General features: G+C 37.9%; 1 long non-coding RNA gene and 1 pseudogene across 3 annotated transcripts in view; both read right to left on the bottom strand.

Annotated features, from left to right (window-relative positions):
- Nucleotides 1–25,705, bottom strand: part of LOC149749756 (uncharacterized) — an 80,220-nt gene that overhangs the window by 31,713 nt on the left and 22,802 nt on the right. The window lies entirely within an intron of this gene.
- LOC149749757 (calmodulin pseudogene) lies at nucleotides 1,442–12,347 on the bottom strand (annotated as a pseudogene).

A 25,705-nucleotide genomic window follows, 5' to 3' on the forward strand; every position in this document is an offset into this window, starting at 1 on the left:
AAGAATCATAGATCAGGCGATAAGGGCTTCTACGTGCATTTTTGACATCATAGGTGTAACCCATAAAGGGGTATTTTTACTATAAAAGCCACTTTACACACTAATTGTGTGAAAATATGGGATCAAAAGTTAGATATTGTTTGGGCTCAGTACTGCATTGTTAAAAAGTTTAGCGAGCCTGTAGTATTTTGGATAGACATTAGTGCAACTAGAAGTGGAAGGGATGCCACTAGTGAGTAAAATAAAAAAGTAGAGTCCTGCATTAAGCCGTTCTGTTTGGTTTCCTCATCAAGTAATAATAACTAATGTTGGGACTTGTGTTGCTTCAAATCAGCTGTAGAATGGAATCATTTCCATGGCCTTGAATGTTAAGATTAAGAATATATGTAGCATGATTAATATAGTAATAGACAGTTTGTTTGCTTTTTTCCCAAGCCAGTGATTCTTTAGGTAGCTGGAATTGCCTAGCTCTGAGTGTTAGTGGTAAGGGTCATGCCGTTCGAGTTGGTAAAGGTGCTGACAGAGGGTCAGAGAAGATTAAAGTTAAGGCTGCTGTTAGAAAGGTAAAGACTAACAAAACTAATTAGTATGCTGTAGGTTGTGGTGTGAATTCAAATTATATTGCTTTTCGATAAACGTGTTAGTGGCATGAATATAATAGTTAGAACAGTAATTTTAACACTGGAGAAGGTTTGTATTTCGATGCAATCAGTGCCATAGGTGTTTGATAATATTCCTAGCAGGGGTAACCTAGCGCAGCTTTTCAGGTTATGAATATTAGTCAGATGACGAGTATTATGCTAGCTAGAGTGAAATGGACATTTAGAATTATTAGGGTTGCTATAATGAATAATGATAATATTATTTCTTCCTGACATAGCAGAGAAGATATTAAGTGAGATCAATAAATTAATAGCCCTATAAGGGAAACTGTGAATGCTGGAATAATATTTATGTAGACAAAAGATACTCAGTAATTATGAGTTTAATCATAGTTTAACGAGACAAAATCATTTGTTTTCATTTAAACTAATTATCATATTTGTGTCATTCTGATCCCTTTTGAGTTCACTCACAGGCTATACTTACTGCTAGTAGTGAGATCAGGATTAGTGCTATGATGAGTATTGTTTTTAGGTTGCTAGTTTGGACTGCTCAGGGCAGGGGCCGAAGGGGGGCAATTTCTCTCGATCAAGGGGAGAAATGTAACGGCTACCAGGAAAATCTTTATGGAAAATCCTATGGGGTCAAATCCGCATTTGTAAGGACTTGATTCTTCTGTATCTGTCTTTAGTCGGGAAAGTCAGAATTCGCTAAGTACAAGTAGTGAAGCTAGTACTATGTTTGTGGTTAATGGTATAAGGTTTATTATTCTTTTCAGATTGTACTAATTGACTGGAAGACAACTAATTGATACTAAAAGAACACACCCTCAACTCCATTTCACTGTACAGTAGAAACTAACACAACATTGTAAAACAACTCTACCCCAATAAAAGAAAAAACAGAATAGACCCTCATCAATAAATGGGGATGTATAGAAACAGCCATACTATGTCTACAAAGTGTATCAGGCAGTGGCTTCAAATCTGAAATGATTTGAAACTGTAGTTGGCACAGGCAGCAGACAATGAGGAAAAGTAGAGCCAATGATCATGTGTAGGCCATGGAAACCTTTGGTTATGAAGACTGTTGACCTGTGTACTCCATCTGAGATTGTAAAAGCTGTTTCATAATATTCTGAGGCTTGCAGTAGTGTAAAGTAAACTAGGGAGATTGTAATCAAAAGAGCTTGAGGAATATGCTTACAATTTCCTTCTATCAAGCTGTCATGAGCTTGGGTAATAGGTACTCCAGAGGCCAGTAAGACAGGTGTTGAAAAGTGGTACTTCTAATGGATTTAGGGGGTGAATGCCTGTTGGTGGTTAGCAACCACCTAGTTCAAGTGTAAGGGCAAGACTTGAGTGATGAAAACCTCAGAAGAAGCCTATAAAAAAGAGAACCTCTGAAATAATAAACAGAATTATGCCATATCAACATCCTTTTTGAATGAAACTGGTGTGTGATGGCCTTGAAAAGTGCTTTCCCTGGTGATGTCTCATCATCATTGACATATTGTTAACATACTAGTTAATCAGCCCGAGGATAATAAAAAAGTTGAGTTAAAATGGAATCATATGACTAGATGGGATGCTAAGAGAAGGGCTAAGAGGGCTCCTGTAAGAGGTCAGGGACGAGGATTTACTATATGATACGCATGGGTTTGGTGAGTCATTAGGTGTCATTGTGTAGGTAGAGGCTCACTCACAGGGTGAGCACGTAAGCTTGAATAAGGGCTACTGCATATTCGAGAAAAGTGAGAAGAACAAGACTAATAAATATAATGAGGGCTGTGGGAGGATTCATGCTTAATAGGGAAAGGGATGCTCCTCTGATTAGGTGAATTAACAGGTGACCGGCTGTGATACTGTCTGTTAGTCATAGGGCTAGGGCTATTGGTTGGATAAATAAGCTAATAGTTTCAATAATTACTAGCATAGGGATAAGAGGGATTGGTGCCCCGGGTGATAGAAAGCGGCCTACAGATGCTTTTGCTTTATGGCAGAAGCCAGTGATCACAGTGCCTTCTCATAAAGGGACCACTGTGCCTAAGGTTATTGAAAGTTGCGTAGGGGCGCAAATGAGTTCAGTAAGAGGCCTAGTAAGTTTGTTGGCCAATGAATAAGGGACATAAGGATTAATGTTCTGGTTTGTCCTTTATAGTTCTGGATGTTCATTATTTGTTCTGACATAAGCTGAAGAAGTCATTGTTAAAGAGAAATTATGTGGTTATTAATCAGTCGGTTGAGTGCGGGGGAAAAATACCTGGAAACATAATAATTAAAAATAACAACAGTCAGCCCTAGTATCGTTGGGGTAATAAAAGAAGCAAATAGATTTTTGTTCATTCTGTTTTTGTTTCTCAAGGGTTAAATAAGAGGTAGCTTTTTTTCTCGGTGAGAGCTAGCTTTCTAGAATGGAAAAGCTCAAAGAGAAGAAAGCTAGCTTTATCAATATCAGTATCAATATCAATACTTTGTACATAATCTTTGTATTTCTTGTATCAACCATCTGTAACTGATATTATCATTGCCACTGGCAGGGCCAGCACATCAAGGAGTCAAGATGTGGGGTCTGGGTGAAAAAGGTACAGATGAAAATCTTTAACATAGACCATCTGAGATCTTTGCCTACCTCATAAAACTGTTTCAGCATTAAATTTTACATAAGAAATATTTTAGCAATGTCTTGATATATAGTTACTCTAAAATAATAGAGGATGTTATTGTTGGTATGGTTGTGGCTTTTATCTTTATCAAATAAAACCCAGTCCTAAATTTAAAGAGGTTCCAATTGAAATAGAGAACATTAACATGGAATGCAAGCAAATGAGAACCAGAAAAAAAAATATCATGAATAAAATTTCATTGTAGGATTTGACTACATTATTGATTGTTTTTATCATTATGAAATATGAACACCTGCTCTTTCGTGAATGTCAACTCTGGGCTGAACTGTGTTAGGCGCTTTACATACACAATCTCATTTAACCTCACTTAATCACTCTAAGGTAGGTATTACTATAATCGTCGTTGTAAATATGAGGAAATTGAGCTTAAATGAAGTTCAGTATTTTTCTCAAAGTCCCCCGGATGGTGGTGATGCTGAAGCTAGGACAGCAGGTATTGATCTCAAGCAGGTAGCAGGGTGTAAGGACTTCCCTCCTTCTGCCCCACTGGACCCCGCAGTACACCATCTAAATTTGTTTGGGCATATTTACACCATCTCTCTACTGTTATGTGTTTGCAAGAAACGATGGAGGTGGAGTGGCAGCTCATGTGATGGAAAGCGTAGAAAAAACTCAGTTCCACGTTTAGCCCCATGGATGTGGACCACCACTAGGGGTCAGGCTAATATTCAGGCATATTTCAGTATTTTTGGGCATAACCATAATGCACAAAACACAAAGCAGCACCTTAATTTGCTCCCCAATATCCAAATGTAAAACAGAACAGCTCTGTGGAAAAGTATTTGGTAGTTTCTTAGAAATTTCGACATAAACTTAACACACAACCCATTCTTTTTATTGCTGAATTGTATAATATATCCATTCATAAGTTGATAAGACGAAAAGCTCCAAAAAAATTAGAGATAAGAGCAGGCCAAGGGTGAGATAAGACTTTGACTCACGCTGTTTCCTTCCTAAAACATTCACCCCTACCCATATCCTGCTGTAGCAACCTCCTCCATCCCTTCTAACTACTTGTAAAAGATTTTGTCTCTGCTTCATGTCTCTTCATCCTCATATCATATTCAACCCTCAACCCACTGCAATCTGGCTTCAGCCCACATTATTCTACTGAAACTATTCTTGCCAACTTTGTTATGACCTCCTTTTTGTTACATGTAGTAGGTGTATTCCAGCCTTTATCTTTACTTCCTGTCTCAACACTTCTGGCCCTGTCGATGATTCCTTCTCTTATACTGATTCTCTTTCCATGTAATTAGTGATATTTTATACTTTTAATTTTCCTTCCACACCTATGGTTACTTCTTCACCAGCCTTCTTTCCGGGTTCCTCCTCCTCTGTCCATCTTTTATGTGCTGATACTACTTAGGCTCCTATGCAAGATCCACTTTTCCTTTTACTTGAAAGTGGGGTCAGAGGATCATCTGCATCAAAATCATGGAACTCTATTTGTCAAGCGTGTAGATTTGTGAGCTACATCCTATAACTACTCAGTAAGACTCTGGAGTTGGTGCCCAGGATTCTGAATTTTATCACACCTCCTGGGTAATTCATCTGACCCCAAAGTTTGAGAATCTCTTCAACATCTTCCTTGGGTAATATCATCCATTCCTAAATGCTCAATTACCATCCACCTGATAAAAGTTCTAAACTTTATATCTCTAGGTCACATCTCATTCCTGAGCTTCAAAATCCACAGGCCCAAATTTCTGCTAGCCATTTCATTTAGAGTCCTACAGAAACATAAAACTTTCTATGCCCCCAAATGATCTCACTACCTTCACTTGCAAACTTCTGTGTTTTCTATCTTTGGAAGTGGAACCAGCCACCACTGCTGCAGATTCCAGAAATCTAATTAGCTTCCCTGACCTCATATTCTCACCCTCCTCTACTTCCAAACAGCTGTGAAGCTCTCTCAATTTAATCTTCTAAAAAATGATGATTCCAGCTACTTCTCTCCATCAACACTTAGTGCTATTCTAGTTGAGGCCAGCATCATGTATCATCTGGAACCACTGTAGCAGATTCCAAAAGAGTCCCTCAGCCTCTAGACTTAGGCTCTCACCTAACCGTGATCTTTTCTTTACACTGAAATGACTTTTCTAAAATGTGAACCTGACCAGGCAGCTTCCTTATTTAAAACCTTACTACAGAATCCCAATGCTCTTAGAAGGATGTTCATGCTTCCATGGTACAACCTCAGCTTACTGCCTCAGTCTTATTTATTATCCCCAGTCCCTGTTTTATCTTTTAAGAATTCTAACTTTTAGTTAAATTTAACTTCTCTTCGAAGAACACCACATCCTCTTTTGTCTCCATACTTTCACATATTATGCTCACTGTGACTGAAAGATTCTTCTCCATCTCTTTGCTTGGCTGAATTCTACTAATACTTCAGGTATCACCTTCCATATCACTTTCCCTGGGAACTCTCTCTGACCAGCCCCCCCACCAAATTCAAATAAGAGGATCCTGCAGTGTGTGATTATAATACGCTGTACCAACCCCATCATAGCACTTATTATCGTGCATTTTAAGCTTCAGTTTACTTAACCTTTCCTGCACTAGACTATAAGTCTAATGGAGGCTGGAACCACGTGACCACAGCTTGGAATGTGCCACTATATATCTACTGAATGATTCAACAGGTGAATGACTTTTTAAAAAATAACCACAATCTAAGAAAAAGTGTTACAATCTTATATTTTCAGCTTTCATATAATCGAATTAAAATCAAGACTGGGAAATTACATTCTAGATCTTTAAATGATAATATGAACATTATTTTAATATAATATTTGAAGTTTTAAGAATACATAAGTATAAATTTATTAATATTTTAGGGAAAAGTATTAGACAGTGTTCACAATTCATAATTTCAGAGCCACCTCAGAATGAGCCATAATAAATTATATAAAATTCTTTTCACATATTTGGATATAAGAAATACCACTATAAGTTTTAAGCTATTTAATATTGTATTCCTATTTAATAGTACCACAAATTGAATAAAGTTCTTATTTAAATAGACATGAAAAAGAGTCTTGTTCAAGGTCTTTTATCCCTGTTTATTCACTTTCTCTGAATGAATGGAATTTGAAAAGCTATAATATACATTCCCTTATTTGAAAACATATTTTCCTCCTCTAAAACTCATTTTTTTACTCTGTAGATTTCAGGATGACCTCTTCACTGGCAATTTCAAGGTACTTCACTTACTTTTGCATGTGGGCTTTTTAAATAGAACCTGACCGCTTTGAACTTTTGTATTTGAAATCCAGAAAGCAAATTCTCCTAGGGTTCCACATTAGGATTCTTCAGCTAGAAGCTAAGACTGGATGTGCATAAAATCAAATATTCAAGCCCTAGAAGTCTGTTCTCATGCCTCCTCACTCAGTGGCCATTCCATAGCAAACTCAGCTCTGGACAGCTCCCTCAGAAATTCACCAAGGTGGGGGAATTCATCATAGATCCAATTCAAGGTGTTGTCACATTGCCACCTCATGACAAATCAGAGCTATGCAACTTCAGAGGACATTGGTATATCCACTGGGATACAGAAATTGATAACAGAGCTGGAAGGTTAATTTTTGCCTTCATATAAATGCTAAACAATTTTTAAAAATGCAAATAATGGAGTTTGGAAGACTGGTTCCTTCACTTACTAGTTGTGTGACCCTAAAGCAAGTAAGATAATGTTTTTTAATGAGCATATATCAAATTAAAAATAAAGTGTGGCTTAAGTATACCACAAATGACATCACACAGGTCCGAAATTGAGTTCTTTTCAAGGGCTGGTTTGTGAATTACATAAGAATATGAGATATAACTCAATATACTAGCATACTCCCTGGTACTGTACACCATTCTGGTTAGCACCAATGGCTCCCAATGACAGGACACCGCACTGCCTGGAAGAAAGTGTCATGATATCAAACAATAGGGCAGAACTCCACCAAGTAATACTGAATACTTTTATTAAGGAAACAGAAAAAGAAAAGAAAATATGAAATAGTGGCAGTTTCTTTGCACAAAAGCTGAGTAAAACTTGTTACCCTCAGGGTAGAAAAGTTTCTTGAATTGGGAAATCATACCCTGAGCTGAGAGTTTGGAACATTTGTTCACAAACCTATTAACTTTTCTATAGCTTCACATTAAACATCGCAACTAGTTTATTCCCATCTGGGCCAGTAGGCCAAATTCTACCCTGAATTTTTCATTCCTATATTCCCTGTGGCTGTTTTTACTGATCTGCACGCTCTTTCTCAACAAAAAGTGGCTTTACTCCTCCCTTTCTAATTTTCAGAAACATCTTTGTCATCCTTATGACCTTTCAGTGAGGGACATTCAGCATAAAGGGGAAAAAAATATGTAAAAGCATCTTTGTGATGGTTGGCAGAAGATGTAAGAGCTGATATCTATGCCCTTGGGTGATTATGTACCCACTGGGGCTCCAGGTTTCTCATCTGCTCATCTGTGAAATCAGGAGAGTGATCATAAATACTATTATAAGTTTTTGTTTCTCTAACAAAGTAACTTTCATATACATTATCTCATTTAATCCTTATAACATCCTTATATCCCTATGAGGCAGATAATACACCCAGCAACATTTCATAATGGTATTATACAAATCCGCAGAGGTGAATATGAATCACTGCGCCAGTCAAAAACTCTCATTTAAGGCTGGAGGGAAGATTACTTGTTAACATGCAACAAATATTTCCTGAGCACCTACTGTGTGTTTACCACTGTATCTACACAATAAGGATGGAGTAATGAACAAGTTAGAACACACCCCTGTCCTTAGCAAGCTTACATACGAGAGTGGAGAAAGACTATAAAGTAGGAAACCAGATAATAAACTAGATGATTTAGAGAGGGACATAGCACCGTGAAGATAATAAAGCAATATACAACTTGGAATGGATTTGAGGCAAATTGTGCCAAAAGCAGATTTTCTTTAAGTGGCTAAAACAAAGTTTAAAAAGCAAGTAACAATAAAAGAAAATGTTTCCGGTACAGGACCAGCAGTACAAAAAAATAGTGTACGAGTACCTGGATAAAACACCCGTTTTGCAATAGTGCAACTTTTAAGTACATATTGTTGACTGTCCACAGTCCATGCAGAGTTACAACTCCACGCTTCAACAACAACATGCTGACAGTTCCTAAAGAAAACTACTTAAAAAAAAAGGCATAACCCAGATGTTCCCTCATTTGACCAACTCCATCTAAGTTTAGATGTGCAGAAGGGCTTATTAGATATATCCAGAGTAAGCCACATGCAGCATGTTACTTGATCAATTTTTCTAAAATAAGGTTTCAGGACAATGACAGTAAGATAAGGGAAGAAAACATGGAGGAATGAAGTCCTAATTACTATACACGCATATTTTTTGACAATAGGGGGAAACCTTTTACAGATAAGTTACAAACAAAGAAAAGTCAAATAAACGATTTTGTACAAGAAATTTAACACGTTCTGTACAATGTGTTCACTTTGCTGTCATCTGTACAAACTCTTCTTAGTTTACTTGGCCATCACCGTCAATATCTGCTTCCCTGACATTTCATCAACCTCTTCATCTGTTAACTTCTCTCCAAGGTTTGTCATCACATGGCGGAGCTCTGCTGCACTAATATAGCCATTACCATCCTCATCAAACACAAGGAATGCTTCTCTAAGTTCTTCTTCACTGTCTGTGTCCTTCATTTTTCTTGCCATCATTGTCAGAAATTCCGGGAAGTCAATTGTGCCGTTACCATCAGCATCCGCCTCATTAATCATGTCCTGTAACTGCTTCTGTGGGATTCTGCCCAACAGACCTCATTACAGTTCCCAACTCCTTTGTTGTTATAGTTCCATCACCATCCTTGTCAAATAGTGAGAAAGCTTCTTTGAATTCTGCAATCTGCTCTTCAGTCAGCTGGTCAGCCATGCTGCAAGCGCTACCGGTCTCCGGGACTCGACTACTCAAGCACTCAGCTCGCTTGCTCCACTCGGACTAATTCTGTTCTGCTACTTTAATAGACTTATTTTATGCCTAACAGAAACTCAATACATGGTTGATGAGTAAATCTCCAATCAGAATTCATCCCTCCGTTACCTCTATGCCTAAGGAACAGAGTCTGAATCTGTTGTAACAATACTCCCTGTGTGGAAGTCTGGAAAGAAAGTAGAAAGATTTTTGACAAGGACAAAGAAACAGATTTGAGAGATTCCAGAGAAAGAAGCAAGGACCACGATGATGAGGGGGAGGTGAAATTTTGGGGGGATTCTGGGTGGGTGCAATGAGGAAGGAGGAAAGTTCCAGAATGATGGCCAGGTTTGGTGTGAATAAATGGCTAAACTATCAGTTCTCCCAAAAGAGGGTTACCTGATTTATAATGTTTGACACATCCCTTATCACACAAAAGTGCTCGATTGCTTGAATTGTTTTGAATAGTATGTTTTCATTAGTGCTAATAATGAAAACATAATTAAAAGCATGTTTGTAGTGAGAGGCAATAAGTTCATTCTTGCACATGACAAATTTAAAGTTCTTATGGGACCACTAAGCAAAGAGGTCCCATTGCTTGCTGGATATATACGAATGGAGCAGATGGGAAATAGGGTCTAGATTTGTAGATGTGATGCTGATGAGGTTATTGAAAGCAACACAGTATAAAGAGAATATGTAACCTGAGAAGAGAAGAAGTCAGACATTGGAATATCAACATTTAGTGAAGCGATAGGTAACTATGATGAGAGAGGGGTGGAATAGCCAAAGGTGTAGGAGAAAGACCAGGGCAAACTGGTTTCACAGAATTCAAGGTGGAAAAAAAATCATGTAGAAGAGAGTACTCAACTGTGCATTTCACTGGATATAAATTTTATATCAATTAAAAAAAACCACTTACCCTCAGACATCCTTTACTAATTTGTTTTGGCCTAGATTGTTTTGCTTCTAGAGATTCACTGCCTCTGTTGGTATGCTGAAACAGCAGCCTCCAGTGGTTATGGTCATGGAGAACTACGATTTATGGACTAGGTATGGTTTTTTCACATAGTACATGCTCAACGAAGTGAGTTGAACTAAATTAATTGTTCTTCACTCACAAAGAAACAAATGCTTTGCGTGACGCTCTCTTAGGGCAAAGAACATTGGCTTAAAGTGAAGATCCTGGGATTATGCTGGTAAAACAGTCAAGACTGTTTGCTTGAAATACTGATCTACGGTCCAATCGTTGTTTGCTGGCTGCTGTGGCAATCTGAAGCTCACAAGATCAGCATCTTTGCTCTCCCTTCCCCTCAATTTTTGGTTGTTATGGGAGGGACAGCAAGCCAATAGTTATGCTTAGCTCTGAGTATATGATCAATTATTTCTTTCTTCATAGTATGCTTTCTTAAAAAGCCAAAAAGTGCATTTTTACCCTAACAAGGCTTTTAAAAGTTGCTCATAGTGTGCCACTGACAACAATAGTCCTAAATTTCAATTTCTACTCCACCTCTCAGACTTGCTTTATCTTTTTTAGATCTTTTCTTCTCATCTGACGAGAACATGTTTTTCCAGACCTCAAGAATCTTGAGAACTCCACTGAGTCCACAACACCAGGCACTGGGGTCTTGCAGAGGCGCACAGTTACTAAACAGTTGCTGACCCTTCCTTATAGCTCTCTATCACTTTCTTGTTTCCACTCGTCCGACTTCGGAGCTCTCTTGAAAGCCCATCTCCCTTAAGCTACATTAAGCCCCTCTCAATTCCACCCAACATTTTTCAATGGCTCCCTGCTTCCTTAATCTCTACTTCCCATCTATTCCCCTGGTAAAATTTAGCTTCTCTAAATTCTTCACTTATGTTTTGCATTGACATGCCTTATGTCCAGTCATTTCAGTGAAAGGAAATATCCTAAAAGGGAAGGATTCACCAAGAAGAATGAGGACCATTGATGGATTATACTTTTGCGTGTGTCTTTGAAATTCCAAATTCATCTTCATTTTCAGCACGTGGTTATATCATATGATGAAGTGAAATATCAATATGTTAAAAAATATAATTTTGTATTTGTGACGAAATCTAATTTATTGAAGCTATATTTCTATACACACACACACACACACACACACACACAAATGGCTATGTTCACAGTTCCCTAAATCTACCATATTTTAGAAATGTAAACATTTTTATATTGGTAGCTACATTACCCCACTGTTTTACTTATTTTACTTAAAAAAAAAAAGAAAATATTTGCCTTCTTGTTAAAGGAAAGCTATGTAAGGAAAAAAACGTTACTTTAAAACTATAAAAAGATATATCAGAAGAAAAAGAAGTATGAGAGGCATCTAGGAATTTCAGAGTTCTCTCATGGGCATGGTGAAGTGAACACTACAATCAAGTTAGAGTTCTACCACATACTATTCCTATGTTTCTGGAAAAGTCATGGAGTCTATATTCATGATCCATAGGGACGCTGTCAGAACCAACAAGATAACCTACCTAAAATTGCTGTGTGCTCTTATGTTCTCCCAGAATTGTAGTGAATGGGAATTATTTGGATTGTGTGGAAACAAGTATATAAAGCAAGCTCCAGAAGAATTCTGTTTTCTTTGTTTTTCTGATCAGGTTCGATACTATGATCAGATGCATTATATAACCTCTAAATGCTCTTGTCCACTGTAGAATATAACTAAGTACTTCTATTCAAAACCAAGTCATGTTACCCATCTGACTATAATAACTCACACACTGGGTTGGCCAAAAGTTCCTTCGGGTTTTTCCGTGGATGTTACAAAAAACCCAAAGGAACTTTCTGGCCAACCCAATAGTTTGAATTGAAAAATCTTTGGATTAGAATGCCTACGTGCCAATAACTCTAGCCATTGGTGTTGACATATAAAATGAAGGTAAATGCAGCATCTTTCTTACACATTTCACTACTGCTTAGCAAATGGCCCACAAAAGGAGTATAATACATATACTAAATTTGATGGCATAAATCAACGGATAAATGAATGACCGAATGAATGACATACAGAAGCTACGGCACGTTGAGGCAATGAATGCACTGAGTGACTGATGGGAGTCATGGGGTTGTGAGGTTGCTGGGAAGCTCACCTCACACTTCACATCTGGCAAACCATCACTCATTTTTGAAGCCCCAACAACGAAAAAAATCTTCCAGCTACACAGCTTCTGAACCTCAGGCAGGACTGCTCACTCAGAACTATGTGTATCCCTCCTTAAGATCACCTGCCATGCTGCACGACAACTGGCACTGGCATTTGGCCTGTTAGACCACAGACCCCCTGGAGGAGGAGCTGTGCATTTCTGAACACACAGAGCCTGGGACCGTGCCTGACACACACAGGAGGTCTTAACAAGAAAGTAAAGAGTTAGTTGAATAAAAGAGGACTTTACATTTCACTTGAACTCCTTACTGAATAAAGACAATAATTTACTCTTCAGGGAAAAAAAAAGAAAACGAAAACCCATCAATTAAGTAATAAGCTCAGTAGAGTTGGGAAGGAAAAAGAGTAAAACAGGCAGTCATAGCAGAGCTGAAAAGCAGACTCGACCATTTATTCTTCTTCTGCACTTAAAACATTTGAGAATGCCATTCTCAGAAAATTACTATAAACGTTCTCATTTATATAATAGGAGAAGCCAGTGCGTGTTTTCCTTCTGTAATTACGGTTATCCAAGAAATCCCATTCAGTGCACTCCCCCCACCCCTTTCCTTCCCAAAACCACAAAGATTCTCAATTACCATTTAGTAGGTTTCCTTGTATATGGGCACTAGACGATGAGAAAGTAAGTTCTACCCCTTCCTCCTTCGAGCATAAATAAAATGAGGGCAGGGGTTTCTCATTTACTTTGTTCTCTGCTCCTTCCTCAGCACTTCGAACTGTACCTGGCACAGAGCAGATACTCAATAACTAACTGTTGCTTGAATGACTGACTACATATTTGATAATAAAGTCATAAATCCTCTCAGCTGAAAAATCTTTGTTTTCCATTCTTAGTACTTGCTTTTTTTTTGGCATGATATCTAAATGTAACCAAAGAAAACTAATAGAAAAAATTTTAAAGATACCTATAAATTTTTTATACATATTCTTCATTCATTCTCTTTACTCCAATTTAAATCTGAAAATTCATATTAAGCAGCCAGAAGCGTCCTAACTAAACTCAAGAAAATGGAGGCAATGTCTTCAGATTTAATGATTTTAAAATCAGTGTGTGAGTTGACTAAATTTGTTTATAGCATTTTTTGTTGAGCAGGAAGTTTTAAGCATATTTCTTAATGCTTTCATTGTGCAACTTAACTTTTTTCCACTGTAAACATATAAAAATGTAAATATGCAGTGAATCCATAGATGATCTGAGTCCTCTTAGTTCACTCTGCCTTCCCACAGGTGTGTATTCCTCTAGCACTAATCTTTGAATTATATTCAAAGCAATCCTGATCAATATAGAAGTCCTGAACTTAACTACTTCGTTACTGCAGAGTTTACAGAGGTGAATTCTGGGTGAAATTTCTAAATCATGCCTTGTTACCACTGGAGATATTAAGTATAGGGCAATTTACCCTGTGTCGCCATACATTTCACAAAGCTGCTAAGTTAAACACATTGCAAAAATAACTGCAAGGGCAATTTTAAAATTTCTAAACATTTAGAATATTTCAAATAGACTAAAACTTACCTAGGGGAAAAAGTAATGTATATTCATATATTCACCACACCACAGATTCAGTTTGCCAAATTTGCCTCAAAACTTTTGTTTTTAATGGACTAGGTCTTCACAGATATAGAGATATAGCTAAAGCTTTCTGTGAACTGCTGCTCAATCTCCCACATCCTCCCCCACCAGCCCTTTCCCAGGCACTCCCTCGAATGACTTTGGTGATTATCATTACTGTCCATATTATTCTTTTACAAAATATTTCTCCCTAAACAATATTTGCAATATTTTCCCTGTTACTTTAAACTTTATATAAACCGTATTTACAATATGCTCAACATAGAATAACACCCGATAAATGCTGTTAGTCTTTTTGTCTTTTTGCCATGGCATATGCTTTTTTTTTTGTCTCTTGACACTGCATTTGAGGTTTACTATGTTGAGACATGTAATTATGATTAATTCCCTTTAGCTGTGTCACTGGGCTCTAATCAAACCACTCCTGTCTGAAAGCATCTTTTTCTTTCTTTCGCCCAGCAGCTCCTGGGATCCAGCCACCAGCTCAGGAATGCCTCTCTCCCAAGACTACTTCCTTTGACCTTGGTTTTTTAAAACACTTTGTTGGTATAGAGTGATTTTTTCTTGTAATTTAAACAGGCCTAGCATTACTGTTTCCATTTAATGGACATGAGATAATTTAGAGGTTTTAAAGTGATTTTATGTATAGACCATGTAAACTGAATAAATAAATACATGAAAAAACAAGTAAAAGAAAGACCTTGTAATAAACATTATGTACTGTATTTAATGTTTTAATGCAAATGATTCCATAATTAAGTCTGTATATGTTTCCCTGCTCACATACTAGGGAGTTTTTCTAAAATCACAGCTAGTAACAGAACTGCTAGGTTAAAAATGGGTACAATTTTACTTACTAGATACTACACAATTGTTCTGCAAATTAGGCTTATCAAGCTATGCAAAAGACAACAGGGTCTAAAAATGTCGCTTTCTAAACACCCTTACCAACATTTGGTATTGTAAGAATTTAAAATATTTTACCGATTTCCTAGATCTCCTTGTTTCTCATATATTTCACCAATTTCTAGTGAAGTTGAACATCTTATCAATTCTTTATCCATCAGTCCAGTATGGTCCCTTCTAGAAATTGCCTGCTTCGATCCTCATTTGTCCATTTTCCTATTAGTTACTGTCCTGCTAATTTATAGAAATTCTTTATAAATATGAAATATTGATCCTACATTGTTTACATGTGTTGCAAACATCTACTCCCAGTTTGTGACTTGGCTGTTTATAGTGATTTTTATTGAACAGGATATTTTTATGTGGATCAATGTGTCAACTCTTTTATTCAAGGTTTGAATTTTATATTTCATTAAGCAAACTCATTCTTATTCTAAGTTTATAAGAAATCATCTTACATTTTATTTTTAATATTTTATTTACATAATTAGGTATTTAACCTAAATGCAACAGATTTTTTTTATATTTGAATGGTATAGATTTTTCTTTTCTATATGGATAACATAGTACTTCCAGGTTAGTTATTTACCAGTCCATTTTTTTCTTCAGTGATCTGTAATGTCATCTCTATTATGTATCACGTTAACATTCACATGCAGGCAACAGCATTCTTTCCCTGGTTTAAAAAATCTAGATCAAGAGGACAGTAAGTTGTTTTAGTCAGCTCAGCCTGCCATAACAAAATGCCACAGGCCAGGTGTCTTAAACAACAGACATTTATTTCTCACAGTTCTGAAGGCTGGGAAGTCCAAGATCAAAGTGCCAGCAGATTCAGTGTCTGGTGAGAGCTGATTCCTGGCTACAGAGGGCCTCCTTCCAGCTTGTGCGTACATAGCCTTTCCTCCATGTGTGCTTGTGGGGAGGGAGTTGACTCTCCTGTCTCTTCTTCTTATGAGGACACGAATCTCATCATGAGGGCATCACCCTAAACCTAACTACATCCCAAAGGCCCTCCAACCATCACACTGGGGGTTAGGGTTTCAATATATGCATTTCGAGGGAGCACACAAAACACTGAGTCCGTAACATAGGTGCTCAATAAGTGCTCTTTGATGCATCAAAAAGTAATTTAGGGCTTCCCTGGTGGCTCAGTGGTTGAGAGTCCGCCTGCTGATGCAGGGGACACGAGTTCGTGCCCTGGTCCGGGAAGATCCCACATGCCGCGGAGTGGCTGGGCCCGTGAGCCATGGCCGCTGCGCTTGCGCATCCGGAGCCTGTGCTCCACAACGGGAGAGGCCACAACAGTGAGAGGCCCTAGTACCGCAAAAAAAAAAAAAAAAGTAATTTAAACTGATTCTCTGCAGCAGCCTATTACTGAAACATCTTTTAAATCATCTTTCCCCTCTATGAATACAGAGCTAACCCTAGCTATAGAGGAGCCACATCATTTGGGTATTTAGCTTATAATATTCTAATTGTACACATCTAGGGAGATAAAGAGAGAAGGAGAGAAACAAGAATTTAAGTAGCCTGAGTGAGTCTGCCTGCCCTTCCATGCACTAAATATAACCAGGGGGGTAGTGAACAGGGAGACACAAATTAACTGTGCCTACAAGGTATGTCGGTCCCTGGAACCTCTCTCAGAGTAATCAGCTTGCAGTGTGTGCAGTGTGGTTCTAGTTTGAAGATATGCATTTTTCATATACGTATTTTACTTCATAGAATTGTACACAAATCTACTTACGCTGCACTTTATGTCAAACTTAACGGATTTCTAAAGGCATTTTTTTACTATACATGGTTTCTGCCCTAAGTGCTGACTAAACCCTAATTGCTGAGGCAGACACTACTCCACCGTAATCAGTGTGTCAACAGAACATCAAAATACTCTTCTTCTTTAAACAAGAGGTCAGATAAAAAGAGAAGTTTCTAGTCTTCACTCACAGGTGAACCAAGAGGTGCAGGGATAAGAGTGATTTCTGAGATAAAGCCAGCATGAAATAGAAAACTAGTGAGGATGTGCTGTATAGCAAGGGGAACTCTACTTGGTGCTCTGTGGTGACCTGGATGGGAGGGAAATCCAAAAGGGAGGGGAATATGTGTATACATATGGCGGGTTCACTTCACTGTGCCGCAGGAGCTAGCACAACATTGTAAAGCAACTATACCCCTGATTAAAAAGCAAAAATAAAAACAAAAAACCCCAGCATGTCTTAGTTTCCAAGGTAAACACAGGTATACCAGGACCCTGAAAACCTGGAAACAGAGCCTCTGTCCACCAGCAACAACTGGGCAACAACAACTTGGCCCTTTCCTCCTGGATGAAGAAATGAGTTTGCTGACACTGTGTTTGTTTCAAGACCCAGAAAGTGCCAAATACTATGAAGTCACAGAAATGAACATGACACGTTATGGTGGAAGCTCTTCTCAAAAGATGGCAGACACATTGAATAGAAAAGGGTTTGGCTGTACCAAGAAGTGAGTTTCTCAAAGCTACAGAGAGAATGACTTTGCAGGGACAGTGGCATTGCTGAGAAGGTGATTCCCTTAGGAACACTGTTGACAAACAAAGCTTTGCTGATAGTGGCTACACCTGCCAATTCTCTGTGTGGCTAACTCACTTCTGATAACCTTTTATATCAGCTTGTTATGTCAGGAACTTAATCCAGCCCAGCAGTGGTTTTGTGGTGCTGTCCAGACAAGCTATTCTCACCTGAAATGCTTCAATGGCTGTATCTATCCAACGGCAAGGAAAATTAGAATAATTTTCCCAACAATTTATTATACCATAGTAATAGTTTACCTGAGGAACTGGGAGCAGAATTCATTCCCCATTCTTTAAAGCATGATTCCTTTCTGAATCAATCACAGGATATTAGCTCTTCTAGGTATCTCAGAGATTACCAAGTCCCATAACTTGGATAAGAATCTGCAAAGGAGAGGCACTGAGTAGTCCACAGTCGCAACGCTAAGAGGCAGAGCTGGTCTTAAACACCGCTTTCCTAAATCTTTGCATCCTAGATCTTCGCTCAGCATTTGCATCCACAAAGCCAAATGCCAATAAGCTAAAAAGGATCCTATCAATGCAGCTATTTTCTTGCTTAAACAATTTACTACTTTAAGAGACTAGAGGCCTAAAACTTTGTGCTCCTAAGAGCTTAAATGGAATGACACAAGAAAAAATCTGTATAACTGGGGTTATCTGTAATGCTCTTTTTTTTAAAGTTAAAAAAAAAAAAGGAAAGAAAATGGCTGTAATTCTTCTCCACTGACTAGGTTTACTTGGGGTTGGTTATTATTTCAGAGTAGCATGTTTTAAAGGGACAGTCAGGTCTCAACGGCATGAAGAAAGGTGCACAATTTTTTCTGAAGCTCATCAAATTAATAATGACAATAATAATAAGACTAATAATATGATAGCTAGCTTTTATTGAGTTTGTGGGGTTTTTTTGTTTTTTTGGTTTTTTTTGGCCACACCACACAGCATGCGGGATCTTAGTTCCCAGACCAGGGATTGAACCTGTGGCCCTTGCAGTAGAAGCACAGAGTCCTAACCATTGGACTGCCAGGGAATTCCCTATTGAGTTCTTATTAGTATCTAAGTTCTATTTATCATTTAATCCTCATAATAAACTATATGGTAGATATTATTTACCTATGAGAAAACTGAGGCATAGAGGAATTTTAAACCTTATGGAGGAAGGAATTGAATCTAGGAATGCCTCCTTAAAAATCACAACCTTAATCATTCCTTACTGAGATGATCCTCTTACAAAGATAGGGAGATGGACTTCAGAACTCTCATCGTCTTTTCTGGATTTAGAATTTTAGTTCACAAAAGGTGAATCTGCTACCTGGTTTGCTGGTACCCTCAAAGAGTTAATGATCCTTCCAAGGCAGAAATTCCCTGGAAGGGAGTAATTCACAGCCTGGGGAAATGCAGACCAGTACGTATAACATGGTAAGCAAATGAGTTCTTTCTATTGCAGTGTCGAGGCTGACACATTACATAGGATCCTCTCTGCATCCTGTGGATAGCAGCATCTATATAATGTACTCAAAATAAATAAGGCTTTGAGTGTATGGGAAAGATAATCACAATTCAATTTACACAGAGACATGAATCGTCTACTGTATGTTACAGTGACTGCTCAACTTCTCAAAGAAAACATTCGTTCTTCTTCTTTCCCAAAGAGCATCTTGCTCATCTACTAACTTCATATTTTCAAATACAGCTGTTTCCCTCTCAGAGGTCAGAAATGCCACCACACATACTGGATCCCCTTGAAGGGATCAAGAGAGAGTCAAGTTCTCAAAAGTGCCTCATGAGCACAAGAAGAAGGTCCAAGTAGTGTATGAAGGGGGATGAGACAGTTTCCATTCTCTTGAAAGATGGCTACTCTCAACTGTAATGGATGGTCAGAGAGTTGCTGGTGAAGAGGGACCGACACACTGCTGCGGCAAGGCACACAGGTGCAGAGTTTTGGAGTATCTACAGGAGAGCCTTCCATCCCTCAGAGCCAACAGTATGGCAGTGATTCCAAACATACAGGCAAAGCTCCACCCTCAAGGCCGTATTACACGTACGTGGCTAAAAATGGAAACTTTCCTACTGTCCCAAAATGGGGACGCTGTTAAACACATATGGTGCATTCTCGTTAAGGAATACTATGTGGTCACCAAAGACCACACTTAAAAAGCACAAACAGTAAAAGATAACAATAAATATTAGATTCTACTACTTTTATAAGTTTTGTAGTTTTAACTCATTCTCTCCTTTTTTTCTCTCTCTTCCTTTCCTTTCGTTTTCTTCCCCATTAATTCAAACAAAAAACTACATTGGAGATAGTGTGGTAGGGAATATACCAAAACGATGAAAGGAGCTCTCTGTGAACTGGTCATCATTATTTCACTTTAAAGAGGGGAAATGTAAGGATCAAAGCGGTCCAATGTCTTTGACCCTGGTGTACAGTACTGGTAAATTGGGGTGATATAATACCATGCTGCTTCACACCTACCCACTGAATTTAACACCCCCCACCCATTCCTCAGTTGTGAAATGATGACCTTTCTGATCTCTTCAAATGCTGGTGTAAAGGGGTCCAGACACATATGACTGTGAGACTTACATGTTCTTACCATAAAAAGTTCACCAAGTTAAACGTATTATAATTTCAGAAGTCATATTATTAGAATTAAAATTATCAGGTCTTTAGTGTGTATATTATAAAAACAAGTTCTAGTTGAAATGAATTATTTTAAATTAATGAGCAGACCTGAAAATCCATTTTCATTCATTCACTCATTTGCCATATATTTATTGAGCACCTTTGGTGTCCCAGGTCTTGTGCCTGACTCCAGGAATATAAAAATTAATAACATAGGCCCTACTTTCAAGAAGATCAATGTCAAGTGAAACATGATATACACACACACTAAAGTTGCACACACATGCTATGGTAATTATAATGATAGGGATAGTCCCAGGTATGAGTTAGAGAGGCATGAAGAAAAGTAACAGCCTGTGAAGGATTCCTGAAGAAAAGAAGGGAATGCCTTAGTCAAATTATATAGTATTAATAGAGATATCTAGGGGGACAGGGATAAGAAAGAACATGCCAAAGAGCTGGAAAACACTGAGTTCAAAGTAAAGAGAGACAAAGGATGAACTTTTCCACCTGGAGCAGATGACAGCAAAACTTGTTCACCAGTTATAGTTCAGATGTGAACCACTACAGGGAATTGACAAGATAATCAAATTAATGCTTATATTCATCTTTACCATGTATTTTCCATAGCTGCTAGAGCTCTCCAATGGTTATATAAAAGATGGCTTTAGTGGGACAAGCCATGTTCCCCCACCCAAGTACAACAAACCAATTTGTGTAAGACATGCTGAAGCCTTGAATTAGGGAAGTGGTGACAGGGATAGAGAAGGAAGAACAAATTTAGAAATTAAGTAGATTAATCTATATGATCAAGGTATGGACCATCCCAATATACATACAACCTCAGGATTTGCATACTATTTCAGGGAGTCAAATAATTTAAAGCTCATCCTAAGTGTCTATGAATACTCAATTAAGAATGCTTCATCTATAATAAGTAAAACTGTGATGAATACCTGTGGAAATTAATTTTCACTTCAAACTATCAAACTACCATTGCTGTTAAACACCTACAATGAAGACTGGCCTACTTCTCAAACTGATTCAGTGAAATTTTATTTTAGATATGGTTTATTAGGGGGCTTCCCTGGTGGCACAGTGGTTGAGAGTCCGCCTGCCGACGCAGGGGACACGGGTTCGTGCCCCGGTTCGGGAAGATCCCACATGCCGCGGAGCGGCTGGGCCCGTGAGCCATGGCTGCTGAGCCTGCACGTCCAGAGCCTGTGCTCTGCAACAGGAGAGGCCACAACAGTGAGAGGCCTGTGTATCGCAAAAAACAAACAAACAAACAAAAAATGCACATGCCTTTTGACTCAGAAATTCCGCCTCTAGGAATTTTATTCTAAGGAAAAATTGGAAATTGGCACAAAGATATGAAACACAGATGAATTCATTTTTGCAGAATTATGGAAAGAGGGGTAAGACGACTAGGTAAAAAGCCAGAAAACTGCAACAGGAGTTAGAAAGCTAAATCATGGTACATCTGTGGGATGGAGTACCTTGCAGCTTTTTAAATTGTGGAAGAATATTTTTAATGACATTCAACGTCTCTGATGTTGGATTACATTTCTGCATGACTGTTATACTTCAAAGAAAAGGTTACTCTAAAAAAATTAATAATATATCTGGCCATTCTCACTTAGTATGTGGTTGTATCATTTAGATGTGTTTTTCAGAATATGTGTTTTTCAGATTTTCAGAATATGGAATGCTAGTAAAAACCAACAGTCAAAGAATTAAACTGTAGAATATGATAACTTCAATATTTTATTATTTGGCCTTTGTCTACACTCCCCTCAGCTCCATATACATCTCTAAACTATGGCTAAGGAGGTGAGAATTAATATAATTAACAAAGGAGGCCAACATTATGAGCATCATGAAGGAAGAAAATAAGAGAAAAACTGATAATTAAAAAACTGTCTACTATTTCTTGAATAAACCAAAATTTACTCAGTGAAGCTTTAAATTTAATCACATTAAAAAAACAGAAAGAACCTAAAAATCTACTCTTTCAAAAACATTAATTACTCAATAAATACAATTATAGCAAAGGATATTCTGTTTCTTGACTTTAGTTAGGGTCCATGTATGGGTTCACTTTGAGATGATTTACTGAGCTATAGGCGCTTTTGTTTATGTTAACTTCATATGTTTTCTTTATGTTAACTTCCAATGAAAACATTTAATATCTAAGTATTGAGAAGTAAATATGGTTGCAAATGCTTTGTATGTTGTGGATCCCATGTGAAGAAGAAAACTTTGAAGGAATTCATATCTAGCTAAGACAAAAAGAACTGAAATTCAAAGATTGAACCCTTTAAGTACAATAACAAAAGAAAAACTTGTCTGAATGGGTATATGACAAATAACATCTATTTAGAGAACTTAACAGAAATGGCTTTACTGTAATTAATGCAACTGCCAGTCCTTTCCAAGATAGCACTCTACGATGATGGAAATGTCCAAATCTCCATTGCCCAATACAGTAGCCACTAGCCACATGTAGCTGTTGAGCATCTGAAGTGTGGCTGGTGTGACTAAGAAACTGAGCTTTCAAATCAATTTAAGTTAATTGAATTTTAATAGTCATATTTGGCTAGTGGCTACAGCACAGCTAAGAGTAAGCAATGGGAAACCAACTATTTAGCTTTAATTTTCAAGTTAATAAGATTGTATGTACTGGAGAAAATAAAATGAAACCACACTCTTCAGTCTCTACATCCCCTAGTCTGAAGTGCCTCGTTACTGCTGATAACACCTGCATGGCTGACCATTTACTCCCTAAGAGAAGAAAACTGACACTGCTTATACGTTCCAAATGACACTGCCAGTGAGCTTTATTTTCTAATGGAACAACTGCTTTCTAGTTAAACGGGTTTCTCAAAAGGTCTAAGGATTTGCTGTCATGAAAATATATGTTTTATCACCATCTTTCTCTTTTCTTTATTTTTTAAGTCACTAAGAAGCTACAACTACTAGAAAATTATTTACTTTTTCTTGAAAATATTGGGAAAATCACATTGTCCCTGTTTATGGCTCTATGAAGCTAGAAATTTGGTTATAAATGTCCAGCTTTCCAATCATGCACTGTGTCGTTTTCACTCTAGAATGGACCATTTCTCTACAACCTTGGAACCTTACATAAACTTCCTCTCCCTATATTTCTCCTACATTTGGACAATTTCAAGTAGGCCTTCTGAATGCAGAGTTCAAGTTCTCCAAATGCCTTCCATAATATTCACCATTTGATTTTGTCTCTCTACTATGACCTGCTCTACGTTATATAGTAGTACTGAATATTTTGATAAGGGATTGTGATGCCTATTTAATTTTCTGTCTTCACAAACTATAAGCATGTGAGGTCAGGGGTTGTACCTTATTTGCTGTACACATATATAGTTTATTAATATTTTCTGGGTAAAATGAATGAAATAAATCAAATATTACTAAATTAACTACATCACTAGAGGGGTGAAAAACAAAGGACATATGTTAATTGTATTATTATTATTTTGTTTTGCGGTACACGGGCCTCTCACTGTTGTGGCCTCTCCCGTTGCGGAGCACAGGCTCCAGACGCACAGGCTCAGTGGCCATGGCTCACGGGCCCAGCCACTCCGTGGCATGTGGGATCTTCCCGGACCGGGGCATGAACCCGTGTCCTCTGCATCAACAGGCAGACTCTCAACCACTGTGCCACGAGGCAAGCCCTGTTAATTGTATTTAAATTCATTTGATTACACACATGAGCAACAACACACTCTTCTCTAGTGCTTATGGCATATGAAACAAGAGAAGGGTAATAGGCTGCAAGCCTAAGGAAAAAATGTCAGAGCTGAAAATGAGAGATTTAACAAAAGAGGAACATTTTGTATGTTTGCATATATAAATGCCGTCAGATATAACAGGGATCTGCCAATTTTTTTTTCTTAAATGGCCAGATAGTAAATATTTTACACTTTGCATGGCACAAGGTCGCCATCACAGATTCTTTTTTTGGGGGGGTAACAACCTTGTAAAAATGTAAAAACAATTCTTAGCCTACAGGTTATAGAAAAATAAACTGCAGCCTTCATTTGGCTGACAGATTATAGTTTGACTACTCCTGACATAGAGGATTAGCACTCCTAATGTGAACACTTAAATGATTTGTCATGCTTTGCCTCAAAGAAGAAAATTGGCACATATGGATGATAAATGTTACGTTAGTATGAATCTGAGGCTTCACATCCCATGTTTAAAAAGGGAAGAAAGAAAAATAGTCATGGTAATTTAATCAGAACAACGTTGACCCAGTTACAGATGTGTTTGCAGATGGCAATCTGTATAAAATGGTCTGATTAATAAGGCCTGACATATGATAACACCAGGAACCCACACTCCATAGGATGTTAAAAATATCTAAAAATGCAAGTTGCAGAAAAGGACTCTTCCCCATAGGCTCATGGAGCTTCACTGAAGTAGATGAATCCTTCTTTGGAAAGTCTTATCACCATTGCTGGTTATGAAAGATATTGTATCCCATATCTACATTGTGTTTTTCTTTGGATTTTACTTAATCAGAGAAGTAAATATTTTAAAAGGGAGGCAATGTACCTTTTCTTTGTTCTGCCTCTAGAATTAGTGTATTATTCTCCAAATGATGCCAATTATTAGATTTTAAAAAGTGAACACAGTGTTATACTTAATAAATGCCTAAAAAGAGAATTCTCTCTCTTCTTATAACTGAGCAGGACCTTGTGGGGCCTTCCCAGGACAAACGTCCCCACCACCCCCACCCCGGCCACATGTCCTCCGCCTGCCTCTTGTTTGTAGAAAATATTTATTCCCCCAGGCCTCCACTGAGTCATAAAAGGCTGGCTCAAGAATTAATGATTGAAAGAATGTGAACACGTAGTAACAAAAAATAGTAGTTGGACCAGGAGAAATGGTAACAATTTACAGTCACAGAATCTTTAGTTCCTCCCTGAAGGACATAGATAACAGCATCTGACACATACTCTTGAGTTGTTTTGCATATACTAAAACCCCCACTAGACAGAAGAAGCTAACTGCATGATGACTATAAGCGCGTAAGTCCCAGACCAGCTGGCGCCTGAGGACTGATGATGTTAATCCCTTGTCGCCATCCTGTTAACTCACCATCAACCAATCAGAGAATTATGCAGGAGCTTACCAGGCACCCTGCAACTATCTCCCTCATCTTGCCTTTAAAAACCGTTCCCTGAAATCCATGGGAGAGTTCAGGTCCTTACTTGGCCTTTCAATAAAGACTGCACTGTCCTTCACAAGAGCTTGGCTTTACTGTGTGTGGGCAAGTGGACCCAAAGGTCTAGTTTGGTAACACTCTTTCTGGCTTATTGAGTGAATTCTCCATTTACATCTTCTTTGTAGCTGCATCTTACAGGCTTAAGAACAATAACTCACTACAAAGCACGTAAACAGAATGTATCTATTATCTCAATACCTTCAGACATGGTTAGTACTTACATATTCAAGTACAGAACAGACAGTCTCCTAGAGAACTTTAGTTTTTCAAGAAACACTGTAAAATGGTTCTAAAATAGCCCCTTAATTTTGAGGGAGAGAAA

Source organism: Delphinapterus leucas, chromosome 3 (genome assembly GCF_059928025.1).
Source record: "Delphinapterus leucas isolate spDelLeu-1000000601 "Yukka" chromosome 3, BTC_Dleu_Yukka2, whole genome shotgun sequence".
NCBI classification, from domain to species: domain Eukaryota; kingdom Metazoa; phylum Chordata; class Mammalia; order Artiodactyla; family Monodontidae; genus Delphinapterus; species Delphinapterus leucas.